A 13115-nucleotide genomic window follows, 5' to 3' on the forward strand; every position below is an offset into this window, starting at 1 on the left:
CCAGGTTTCAAGTCAAGTTGAGATTTCCATCACATGTCTTCACTATTCTGGGACAATCTGCCTACCTGAGGCACATTCTCCCCATGGTGGATGGCAGAAATATAAGAGATGTGAGTAGGAGTCTTTTAGGTCCTCAACTCAGGATTGTCACAGCCACCTCTGCTTACACCCCATGAACTACACTACACGCTATACATATACATATACATATACATATACATTTCACTGAGGTAGGAGGTTTTGCAGAATCACGTGGTGACAGTTTGGGCAGAAAAAAAATGATTCAAACTACCATGATGAAGGGTGGGAGAAAGGAAACAAATAAATATATATACCAAATATGAAGCAAGTTAATGACATAGAAAAGGAAGAGAAGGAGTAATCTCTTGGATAGGATGGTCAGGGAAAGCTTTTCTGAAAAGGTGATATCTGAGCAGAGTCCTGAAAGAAGTGAAGGAACAAGATTTGTGGATTTCTGGGATACACTGTGGGAAGAGAGAACAGTAAATGAAAAGGCCCCAAGGTGGGAGCTTGCCTGAAGGGATCAAGGAATTGCAATGAATCCTGCATGACTAGAGTATAATGAGCAAGAGGGAAAGCAGTATAAAATGAAACCCATTCTTTTGTCAATAGATATTTAAGTTGTTTCTAATTTTTCACTGTAACAAAAAGTGCTAGACTGACTATCCTTATATGATGCCTCTTTATGTATATGATAAAATTTTTCTTTAGGATTAATATCTAGAGATGCAATTACTAAGTCATAGGGTGTACACCTATCTTTGAGTTTACTAAGCATTAAAAATTGCTTTCCAAAGCATTTTTCACCAGTGTACACTTCGACTGGCAGTGCATAAAATTCCATTTGCAGTTGGTAAAGTCAAACTTTTTAATATAAAAATAATCTTATTATGGTATTTGCACATTTTACTCTAACGTATTAATAGGGCTGTCATAGTATATTATTATAACATTTTATCATTGCGGTTTTATTTTATATTTCCCTAATTGCTGGTGAAGTTGAACTTTTTTTTTTAACATTATTGCCATTAAAAAAAAAAAGAAAAAATATTATTGCCATTTGGATTTCCTTTTGGAAACTGCTTAAATAGATCCTTTGTCAATTTTTATTTTGTGTTATTTGACTCTTTTTTCTTTACATAGAATTCCTCTATATATTCTGGATACTGACTCTTTGTCAGATATATAGAGATATGTATCTTCCTATGGGTGAGCATATTTCTTTGACTGTTGTTATATTTTGTATTACAGAAGTTTTAATTTTAAATTTGTCAAATTTATAAAGATTTTTCATTGTGGGTTATAAATTTTATTTATATTAAAAATGCCTGAGGGGAAAGAGCCCCGCATTAGGCTCTCTGCTCAGCAGGGAGCCTGCTTCCCCCCTCTCTCTGCCTGCCTCTCTGCCTACTTGTGATTTTCTCTCTGTCAAATAAATAAATAAAATCTTTAAAAAAAAAAAGAAAAGTTATTGGGGAACAGAAAGTCAAATTATCCCTTCACTGAGTACTTATTAATTTTATTTATTTTTTTAATATATTTTTTTAAGATTTTATTTATTTATTTATTTGACAGAGAGACAGTAAGAGAGAGCATGAGAGAGAAGATCAGAGGAAGAAGCAGACTCCCCATGGAGCAGGGAGCCTGATGTGGGACTTGATCACAGGACTCTGGGATCATGACCTGAGCTGAAGGCAGCTATCTAACCAACTGAGCCACCCAAGTGCCCCAGTACTTATTAATTTTAAAGGGGAAAATGTACAATAGAACGATTTGGCAATCACAATTGTAACTAAGTAGTTAAGCTTGGCATCATCAATAGAAGGTTAGCTTAACATCACATACTTCATGATGTAGAACAGGGGGAGGTGTGTACCATCATCTGTAAGGAGTTTTTGCTAGAAATGTTTGACTTGAGTTTAATGATAGTCCCACAAAACAGGAATGTGGGGCATTCTAAAAGACAACTGACCCAAACTATTCAAGGGTTTAATGTCGTGAAGAACAGAGGGAGGTGATAGGATTGTTCTAGCTGAAGGAGACTACAGACATACAACAGACATAAAACAGATGAAATTCACTGATTCTGAATTTTCTCTAAATTTTAAGTAAAAATTTTTTATTTATTTGAGAGATAGAAAAAGAGAGAGAGAGAGAGAGAATATGAGTGTGGGGAAGGGTAGAGAGAAAAGCAGACTCCCTGCTGAGCAGGGAGCCTGATGGGGGACTATATTTTAGAACTTGCTTGACATTCTCCATAAATAAATAAAAACAAAAACAAAACAAAAAATTGTCAATCTTTGTTTGGAATTGCATTGAATCCACAGATTTATTTAGAGAGTTGATATCTTAATATTTCAAAATGTTAAGTAGACACTGATAGGATTACAAAAAAAAATGGGAAAAGTCTAAAACCATCATGGGAGATTTGAACATAGAGAAACCCACAAATAAAGAGTAGTAAAGAAGCAGAAACATTTTTGTATCTTTTTATTTATTTTTTTTTAATTTTTTATTTTTTATAAACATATATTTTTATCCCCAGGTTTACACACTTCACAGCACTCACCAAATCACATACCCTCCCCAATGTCCATAATCCCACCCCCTTCTCCCAAACCCCCTCCCCCCGGCAACCCTCAGTTTGTTTTGTGAGATTAAGAGTCACTTATGGTTTGTCTCCCTCCCAATCCCATCTTGTTTCATTTATTCTTCTTCTACCCACTTAAGCCTCCATGTTGTATCACCACTTCCTCATATCAGGGAGATCATATGATAGTTGTCTTTCTCTGCTTGACTTATTTCGCTAAGCATGATACGCTCTAGTTCCATCCATGTTGTTGCAAATGGCAAGATTTCATTTCTTTTGATGGCTGCATAGTATTCCATAGTGTATAAATACCACATCTTCTTGATCCATTCATCTGTTGATGGACATCTAGGTTCTTTCCATAGTTTGGCTATTGTGGACATTGCTGCTATAAACATTCGGGTGCACGTGCCCCTTCAAATCACTACGCTGGTATCTTTAGGGTAAATACCCAGTAGTGCAATTGCTGGGTCATAGGGCAGTTCTATTTTCAACATTTTGAGGAACCTCCATGCTGTTTTCCAGAGTGGCTGCACCAGCTTGCATTCCCACCAACAGTGTAGGAGGGTTCCCCTTTCTCCGCATCCTCGCCAGCATCTGTCATTTCCTGACTTGTTGATTTTAGCCATTCTGACTGGTGTGAGGTGATATCTCATTGTAGTTTTGATTTGTATTTCCCTGATGCCGAGTGATATGGAGCACTTTTTCATGTGTCTGTTGGCCATCTGGATGTCTTCTTTGCAGAAATGTCTGTTCATGTCCTCTGCCCATTTCTTGATTGGATTATTTGTTCTTTGGGTGTTGAGTTTGCTAAGTTCTTTATAGATTCTGGACACTAGTCCTTTATCTGATATGTCGTTTGCAAATATCTTCTCCCATTCTGTCAGTTGTCTTTTGATTTTGTTAACTGTTTCCTTTGCTGTGCAAAAGCTTTTGATCTTGATGAAATCCCAGTAGTTCATTTTTTCCCTTGCTTCCCTTGCCTTTTGCGTTGTTCCTAGAAAGATGTTGCTGCGGCAGAGGTCGAAGAGGTTGCTGCCCGTGTTCTCCTCAAGGATTTTGATGGATTCCTTTCGTACATTGAGGTCCTTCATCCATTTTGAGTCTATTTTTGTGTGTGGTGTAAGGGAATGGTCCAATTTCATTTTTCTGCATGTGGCTGTCCAATTTTCCCAGCACCATTTATTGAAAAGGCTGTCTTTTTTCCATTGGACATTCTTTCCTGCTTTGTCGAAGATTAGTTGACCATAGATTTGAGGGTCTATTTCTGGGCTCTCTATTCTGTTCCATTGATCTATGTGTCTGTTTTTTTGTGCCAGTACCATGCTGTCTTGATGATGACAGCTTTGTAATAGAGCCTGAAGTCCGGAATTCTGATGCCACCAACGTTGGCTTTTCTTTTTCAATATCCCTTTGGCTATTCGAGGTCTTTTCTGGTTCCATATAAATTTTAGCATTATTTGTTCCATTTCTTTGAAAAAGATGGATGGTACTTTGATAGGAATTGCATTAAATGTGTAGATTGCTTTAGGTAGCATAGACATTTTCACAATATTTATTCTTCCAATCCAGGAGCATGGAACATTTTTCCATTTCTTTGTGTCTTCCTCAATTTCTTTCATGAGTACTTTATAGTTTTCTGAGTATAGATTCTGTGTCTCTTTGGTTAGGTTTATTCCTAGGTATCTTATGGTTTTGGATGCAATTGTAAATGGGATTGACTCCTTAATATCTCTTTCTTCTGTCTTGCTGTTGGTGTAGAGAAATGCAACTGATTTCTGTGCATTGATTTTATATCCTGACACTTTACTGAATTCCTGTATAAGTTCTAGCAGTTTTGGAGTGGAGTCTTTTGGGTTTTCCACATATAGTATCATATCATCTGCGAAGAGTGATAATTTGACTTCTTCTTTGCCGATTTGGATGCCTTTAATTTCCTTTTGTTGTCTGATTGCTGAGGCTAGGACCTCTAGTACGATGTTGAATAGCAGTGGTGATAATGGACATCCCTGCCGTGTTCCTGACCTTAGCGGAAAAGCTTTCAGTTTTTCTCCATTGAGAATGATATTTGCGTGGGGGTTTTTCATAGATGGCTTTGATGATATTGAGGTATGTGCCCTCTATCCCTACACTTTGAAGAGTTTTGATCAGGAAGGGATGTTGTACTTTGTCAAATGCTTTTTCAGCATCTATTGAGAGTATCATATGGTTCTTGTTCTTTCTTTTATTGATGTGTTGTATCACATTGACTGATTTGCGGATGTTGAACCAACCTTGCAGCCCTGGAATAAATCCCACTTGGTCGTGGTGAATAATCTTTTTAATGTACTGTTGAATCCTATTGGCTAGTATTTTGTTGAGTATTTTCGCATCTGTATTCATCAAGGATATCGGTCTATAGCTCTCTTTTTTGGTGGGATCCTTGTCTGGTTTTGGGATCAAGGTGATGCTGGCCTCATAAAATGAGTTTGGAAGTTTTCCTTCCATTTCTATTTTTTGGAACAGTTTCAGGAGAATAGGAATTAGTTCTTCTTTAAATGTTTGGTAGAATTCCCCCGGGAAGCCGTCTGGCCCTGGGCTTTTGTTTGTTTGGAGATTTTTAATGACTGTTTCAATCTCCTTACTGGTTATGGGTCTGTTCAGGCTTTCTATTTCTTCCTGGTTCAGTTGTGGTAGTTTATATGTTTCTAGGAATGCATCCATTTCTTCCAGATTGTCAAATTTATTGCCGTAGGGTTGCTCATAGTATGTTCTTATAATAGTTTGTATTTCTTTGGTGTTAGTTGTGATCTCTCCTCTTTCATTCATGATTTTATTTATTTGGGTCCTTTCTCTTTTCTTTTTGATAAGTTGGGCCAGGGGTTTATCAATTTTATTAATTCTTTCAAAGAACCAGCTCCTAGTTTCGTTGATTTGTTCTATTGTTTTTTTTTGGTTTCTATTTCATTGATTTCTGCTCTGATCTTTATGATTTCTCTTCTCCTGCTGGGCTTAGGTTTTCTTTCTTGTTCTTTCTCCAGCTCCTTTAGGTGTAGGGTTAGGTTGTGTACCTGAGACCTTTCTTGTTTCTTGAGAAAGGCTTGTACCGCTATATATTTTCCTCTCAGGACTGCCTTTGTTGTGTCCCACAGATTTTGAACCGTTGTATTTTCATTATCATTTGTTTCCATGATTTTTTTCAATTCTTCTTTAATTTCCCGGTTGACCCATTCATTCTTTAGAAGGATACTGTTTAGTCTCCATGTATTTGGGTTCTTTCCAAACTTCCTTTTGTGGTTGAGTTCTAGCTTTAGAGCATTGTGGTCTGAAAATATGCGGGGAATGATCCCAATCTTTTGATACCGGTTGAGTCCTGATTTAGGACCGAGTATGTGATCTATTCTGGAGAATGTTCCATGTGCACTAGAGAAGAATGTGTATTCTGTTGCTTTGGGATGAAATATTCTGAATATATCTGTGATGTCCATCTGGTCCAGTGTGTCGTTTAAGGCCTTTATTTCCTTGCTGATCTTTTGCTTGGATGACCTGTCCATTTCAGTGAGGGGAGTGTTAAAGTCCCCTACTATTATTGTATTATTGTTGATGTGTTTCTTTGATTTTGTTATTAATTGGTTTATATAGTTGGCTGCTCCCACATTGGGGGCATAGATATTTAAAATTGTTAAATCTTCTTGTTGGACAGACCCTTTGAGTATGATATAGTGTCCTTCCTCATCTCTTATTATAGTCTTTGGCTTAAAATCTAATTGATCTGATAGAAGGATTGCCACTCCTGCTTTCTTCTGATGTCCATTAGCATGGTAAATTCTTTTCCACCCCCTCACTTTAAATCTGGAGGTGTCTTCGGGCTTAAAATGTGTTTCTTGGAGGCAACATATAGAAGGGCTTTGTTTTTGTATCCATTCTGATACCCTGTGTCTTTTGACAGGGGCATTTAGCCCATTCACATTCAGGGTAACTATTGAGAGATATGAATTTAGTGCCATTGTATTGCCTGTAAGGTGACTGTTACTGTATATGGTCTCTGTTCCTTTCTGATCTACCACTTGTAGGCTCTCTCTTTGCTTAGAGGACCCCCCCTTTCAAGATTTCCTGTAGAGCTGGTTTGGTATTTGCAAATTCTTTCAGTTGTTGTTTGTCCTGGAAGCTTTTAATCTCTCCTTCTATTTTCAATGATAGCCTAGCTGGATATAGTATTCTTGGCTGCATGTTTTTCTCGTTTAGTGCTCTGAAAATATCATGCCAGCTCTTTCTGGCCTGCCAGGTCTCTGTGGATAAGTCAGCTGCCAATCTAATATTTTTACCATTGTATGTTACAGACTTCTTTTCCCGGGCTGCTTTCAGGATTTTCTCTTTGTCACTGAGACTTGTAAATTTTACTATTAGGTGACGGGGTGTAGGCCTATTCTTATTGATTTTGAGGGGCGTTCTCTGAACCTCCTGAATTTTGATGCTCGTTCCCTTTGCCATATTGGGGAAATTCTCCCCAATAATTCTCTCCAGTATACCTTCTGCTCCCCTCTCACTTTCTTCTTCTTCTGGAATCCCAATTATTCTAATGTTGTTTCGTCTTATGGTGTCACTTATCTCTCGAATTCTCCCCTCGTGGTCCAGTAGCTGTTTGTCCCTCTTTTGCTCAGCTTCTTTATTCTCTGTCATTTGGTCTTCTATATCACTAATTCTTTCTTCTGCCTCATTTATCCTAGCAGTTAGAGCCTCCATTTTTGATTGCACCTCATTAATAGCTTTTTTGATTTCACCTTGGTTAGATTTTAGTTCTTTTATTTCTCCAGAAAGGGCTTTTATATCTCTCGAGAGGGTTTCTCTAATATCTTCCATGCCTTTTTCGAGCCCGGCTAGAACATTACTCACCCCGGCCCCGGGTAAGGGCGGTGTAATTCCGCCTGGGGCAAAGACACTTGGGGCAAAGACACTTGAGAATCACTACAACAGGCCCCTCCCCCAGAAGATCAACAAGAAATCCAGCCGAGACCAAGTTCACCTACCAAGGAGTGCGGTTTCAAGGAGAGCAGCAGAATTCCAGAGGAGGAGAAAGCCAAGCACGGAACTCATGGCTTTTTTCCTGTGGTTTTTTTTAGTCTTGCAGTTAATTTAATTTTTTCTTTTTCATTTTTTTTTTTCTCGCCTTCGGGTAAAATTTTTTTTTAACTGTTACCTTTTTCTTTTTTAACGATTTTTTACTAGTTTATCTAATATATATATTTTTTCTTTTTTACATTTTTCTTAGGTATTTTCTTTTTTTAAAAATTCTTTTTTTTTCTTTTCTTTTTGTTTTTTTTTTTCTTTCTTCCTTTTTGAACCTCTTTTTATCCCCTTTCTCCCCACTCACGATTTTGGATCTCTTCTAATTTGGTTAAAGCATATTTTCCTGGGGTTGTTGCCACCCTTTTAGTATTTTACTTGCCCCTTCATTTACTCTTATCTGGACAAAATGACAAGACGTAAAAATTCAACACAAAAAAAAGAACAAGAGGCAGTACCGAAGGCTAGGGACCTAATCAATACAGACATCGGTAATATGTCAGATCTAGAGTTCAGAATGACAATTCTCAAGATTTTGTATCTTTTTAAATATTTTATTTACTTGTCAGAGAGAGAGAGAGGGCACAAACAGGGGGAGCAGCAGGATAAGGAGAAGCAGGCTTCCTACCGAGCAAGAAGCCTGATGTGGGACTCCATCCCAGGACCCTGGGATTATGACCCGAGCCAAAGGCAGACACAACCAACTGAGCCACCCGGGCATCCCAAAACAGAAATATTTTTAAAGATTTATTAAAAGTCCAGCTATTAACATACAGTACAACACTAGTTTCCGGTGTACAATATAATGACTAAACACTTCCACACATTGCCTACTGGTCATCACAAGTGCATTCCTTAATCCCTATCACCTATTTCACCCATCCACCGCCCCCCACCGCTAACCATCAGTTTGTTCTCTGTAGCAGTTATGGGTCTGTTTCTTGGTTTGCCTCTCTCTCTTTTCCCCCTTTGCTCATTTGTTTTATTTCTTAAATTCCACATATGAGTGAAATCATATGGTATTTGTCTTTCTCTGACTCATTTCACTTAGCATTATTCTGTCTAGCTCCATCCATGTCATTGCAAATGGCAGGATTTCATTCCTTTTTATGGCCACATTGTATATATGTATATACCACATCTTTTTTCTCCATTCATCAGTCAATGGGCACTTGGGCTGTTTTCATAATTTGGCTATTATAGATAATGCTACTATAAACATTGGGGTGCATGTATCCCTTTGAATTAGTATTTCTGTATCCTTTGGGTAAATAGCTACAGTACAATTGCTGGATCATAGGATAGTTCCATTTTTAACTTTTTGAGGAAACTCCATACTGTTTTCCACAGTGATTACACCAATTTACATTACCACCAACAGTGCAAGAGTGTTCTCCTTGCTCTACATCATTCTCTCCAACACCTGTGGTTTCTTGTCTTGATTTTAGCCATTCTGACAGGTGTGAGGTTATATCTCATTGCAGTTTTGATTTGCATTTAACTGATGATCGGTGATGTTGAACATGTTCATGTGTCTATTGGCCCTCTGTATGTCTTCTTTGGCAAAATGTCTGTTCATGTCTTCGACCCATTTCTAAATTGGATTATTCATTTTTTGGGTGTTGAATTTTCCAAGTTTCTTGCATATTTTGGATACTAACCATTTATCAGATATGGCATTTGCAAATAGCTTCTCGCACTCTCTAAGTTGTCTTTTAGCATTGTCTATTGTCTCCTGCACTGTGAAGAAGGTTTCTATCTTGATGAAGTCCCAGTAGTTTATTTTTGCTTTTGTTTCCCTTGCTTAGGAGACATATCTAGAAAGACGTTGCCATGGCCATTGTCAAAGAAGTTACTACCTGTGTCCTCTTCTAGGATTTTTATGGTTTTCTGTATCACATTTAGGTCTTTAGTCCACTTTGATTTATTTACTTTTATTTTAGAGAGAGTGGGAGTGGGGCAGGAGAAGAGGGAGAGAGAGAATCTCAAGCAGACCCCCCACTGAGCACAGATCCTGACATGGGGCTTGATCTCACAACACTGAGGCCATGACCTGAGCCGAAATCAAGAGTCAGATGCTTATCTAAATGAGCCATTCATGCCCTCTTTAATACATCTTGAATTTATTTTTGTATGTGGTGTAAGAAAGTGGTCCAGTTTCATTGTTTTGCATGCTGCTGTCCCAATTTTCTCAACACCATTTGTTGAAGAGACTTTTTCTCAGGGAATATTTCTTCCTGCTTTGTCAAAGACCATGCAGTTATGGATTCATTTTTCACGTTTCTATTCTGTTCCATTGGTCTATGTGACTATTTTTGTGCAAATATCATACTGCTTTGATTACAGCTTTGTAATATAACTTGAAGTCTAGAATTGTGATGCCTCCAGCTTTTCTTTTTTTCTTTTTTAAAAGATTTTATTTATTTGTCAGAGAGAGAGAGAAGCACAAGCAGGGGTAGAGGTACGCAGGGGGAGGAGCAGGCTTCCCACTGAGCAGGGAGCCCAATGTGGGACTTGGTCCCAGGACCATGGGATCATGACCTGAGCTGAAGGCAGATACTTAACTGACTGAGCCATCCCCAAGTCCCAAGCAAATCTTTGGCTTTTTCACAATTGCTTTTGCTATTTGGGGTCTTTGGTAGTTCCACACAAGTTTTAGGATTGTTCTAGTTCTGTGAAAAATGCTATTGGTATTTTGATAAGGATTTCATTTAATATGTAATTTTTTGTATAGTACAGACATTTAAAAAATATTTTTTCTTCTAATCCATGAGCATGGAATATCTTTCCATTTCTTCATGTCATCTTCAATTTCTTTCATCAGTGTTTTATAGTACAGGTCTTTTACCTCTTTGGTTATGTTTATTCCTAGATATTGTTTTTGGTGCAGTTGTAAGTGGGATCAATTCCTTAATTTCTCCTGCTGCTTCATTATTGGTATATAGAAATGCAACAGATTTCTGTATGTTCATTTTGCATCCTGCAACTTTACTGAATTCGTGTATCAGTTCTAGCAATTTTGTGGTTGCACCTTTTGGGTTTTCTGTATATAGTATCACATCATCTGCAAATAGTTAAAGTTTTACTTCTTCTTTGCTGATTTGGATACATCTTATTTCTTTTCATTGTCTGACTGCTGAGGCTAGGACTTACAGTACTGTATTAAGTAACAGTGGTGGAAGTGGATGTCCTTGTTTTGTTACTGATCTTAGGGGAAAACTCTAAGTTTTCCCTATTTAGGATGATATTAACTGTGGGTTTCTCATATATGGCCTTTATTATGTTATATACGTTACATGTTTCCTCTAAATCTACTTTGTTGAGGGCTTTTCATCATGAATGGTTGTTGTACTTTGTTGAATGCTTTTTCTGCATCTATTGAAATGATCATAAGGTTCTTATCCATTCTTTTATTTATGTGGTGTATCCTGTTGATTGATTTGTGAATACTGAACCACCTTGCAACCCAGGAATAAATCTCCTTAAAACCCCACTTACATCTGCAATCCTTGTTGATTTTCTGTCTAGATGATCTGCCTACTTGTGATCTCTGTGAAAATAAATAAATAAATAAAATCTTAAAAAAAAAAAAAAAAAAAAGAACAGTAGGCAGAGAGGCAGGCAGAGAGTTGGGGGGAGGCAGGCTCCTCCCTGAGCAGAAAGCTCAATGCAGGGCACAATCGCAGGACCTCAGGATCATGACCTGAGCTGAAGATAGAGGCTTAACCCACTGAGCCACCCAGGCACCCTGAAACTGTTCTTGTTTTATTTCCATATATTTTTGTTTCATAGTTTGGAGTCTTTTTTTTTTGTAATCTATGATTCTGTCATATATTTCTTTATGTATCCTAAGAATACTTAAAGCCTCTATCATACTATACTGCAAATTAATCTGAAATGAATTAATATTTTGATTGTTGACTTTGAATTTTTTTCTTAATAGTTCTTTACATGTTTGGAATTCCTATTTGCAAGCACACAAATTTTTTTGTTGCCTTTTTCCTTTCTTTTTTTCCTCTCCCTTTATGCTCATTCAATTGAATGGTGTTGGGGTTTCCTTACTTTAGCCAAGTGCCCCAGTCCAGAATCAGTTCTCATAATATGGTATTTCAGATTTCCTGTTCTGCTATGTTGTCAGGGAATATCACACACCTGGTTATGAAACAATGGGTTTCTTGGTTAAGCAAGATTGTGGTTGTGTCCTTTTACCTCTTCAAAGATGTGGTTCCAAGTAAGCTACAGCCCCGGTCAGGGCTTGGTGGCTTTCCATAAGTCCCAAGTTTGAGCTAGAATGGTAAACTTACCTCTAGTCCATGTCTTGAGATGTACTTTAACTCTTTTCGCTCTACAGGAGCTATCTTCCTGTTCACTTCCGCTAGCTTTAGGACTTAGAGCCCATTAAATCCATGGCTTAAGTCAAATCACAGGCTTGTGTTTGGGTCATTTTTCTGGTTTGTGAAAATGCTTGTCTTGTTTTAACCGGACTACACTTCTCAATCTCTCATCTCTCTCCCTCCTTTCTTCTCCCACCCCCTGCCTCCCTTTCCCACCCCCTTTCCTTCTCCCCTCCACTTTTTCTATCATGCAATGTGTTTCTAGTAGAGGGAAGATATCAGAAGGGTGATTTACTGAGCTACCTTACTGGAAACTCAACTAAGCTTTTAAAGGAATTCTCTACAAGCAAAGAGAGAAAGAAGAAAATAGAGCATTCAGCTTCTAAAGGAGCAATGAAAGGTTGTCTCTTTCTTATAAGATAATGATCTTGCAAATTAGAAAGCTTAGTTACAATTACTACCCATTCCCTGCTAAAAGTCACAGACTTTATGGTTACTTTCTCCTCCTCGTTGTCCTCCTCCTCCTTCTTCTTCCTCTTCTTTTTATTTTTTAAAAAGAGGTTTCTTTCTTTCTTCCTTTCTTTCTTTCTAAAGAACATTTATTTATTTGTTTATTTGAAAGAGGGAGAGAGAGAGCACAAGCAAGGGGAGCAGCAGACAGAGGGAGAAGGAGGTTCCCCAAGGAGCAGGAGACTGACACGGGGCTTACTTCCAGGACCCCAGGATCATGACCAGAGCTGAAAGCAGTCGCTTAACCAACCGAGCCACCCAGGTGCCCCTATGCTTATCTTCTTATAATCTAGCATCTTCCACTCTCAGACCTACTTCCTTCTTCTCATCCCACTTAAGACTTCCATCTCCTAGAGAGTCATGAACACTTAGCTCTCTTGTCAGTTTAGTCCTACAAGTAAAGTATTCAAACTGAATTATAAACAAAGCTTGTGACCTTAATAAACTCTTCATCAGTCAATGTGTGGGGTATACTTAGTGAATGGGGGTGTGGGAGGAAGGGGAGCTGGACTTCAAAAGATATATGTTCTTGCAAAGGCTCTGGAATTGCCTGAGGAGCCTCTGAAATGAGGCCCCTTGAAGTAAGGAGACACAGGTCATTTTGCTGTAACTAAGGT

Source organism: Mustela putorius, unplaced genomic scaffold (assembly GCF_011764305.1).
Source record: "Mustela putorius furo isolate JIRA1106 unplaced genomic scaffold, ASM1176430v1.1 tig00003972_pilon_pilon_pilon, whole genome shotgun sequence".
NCBI classification, from domain to species: domain Eukaryota; kingdom Metazoa; phylum Chordata; class Mammalia; order Carnivora; family Mustelidae; genus Mustela; species Mustela putorius.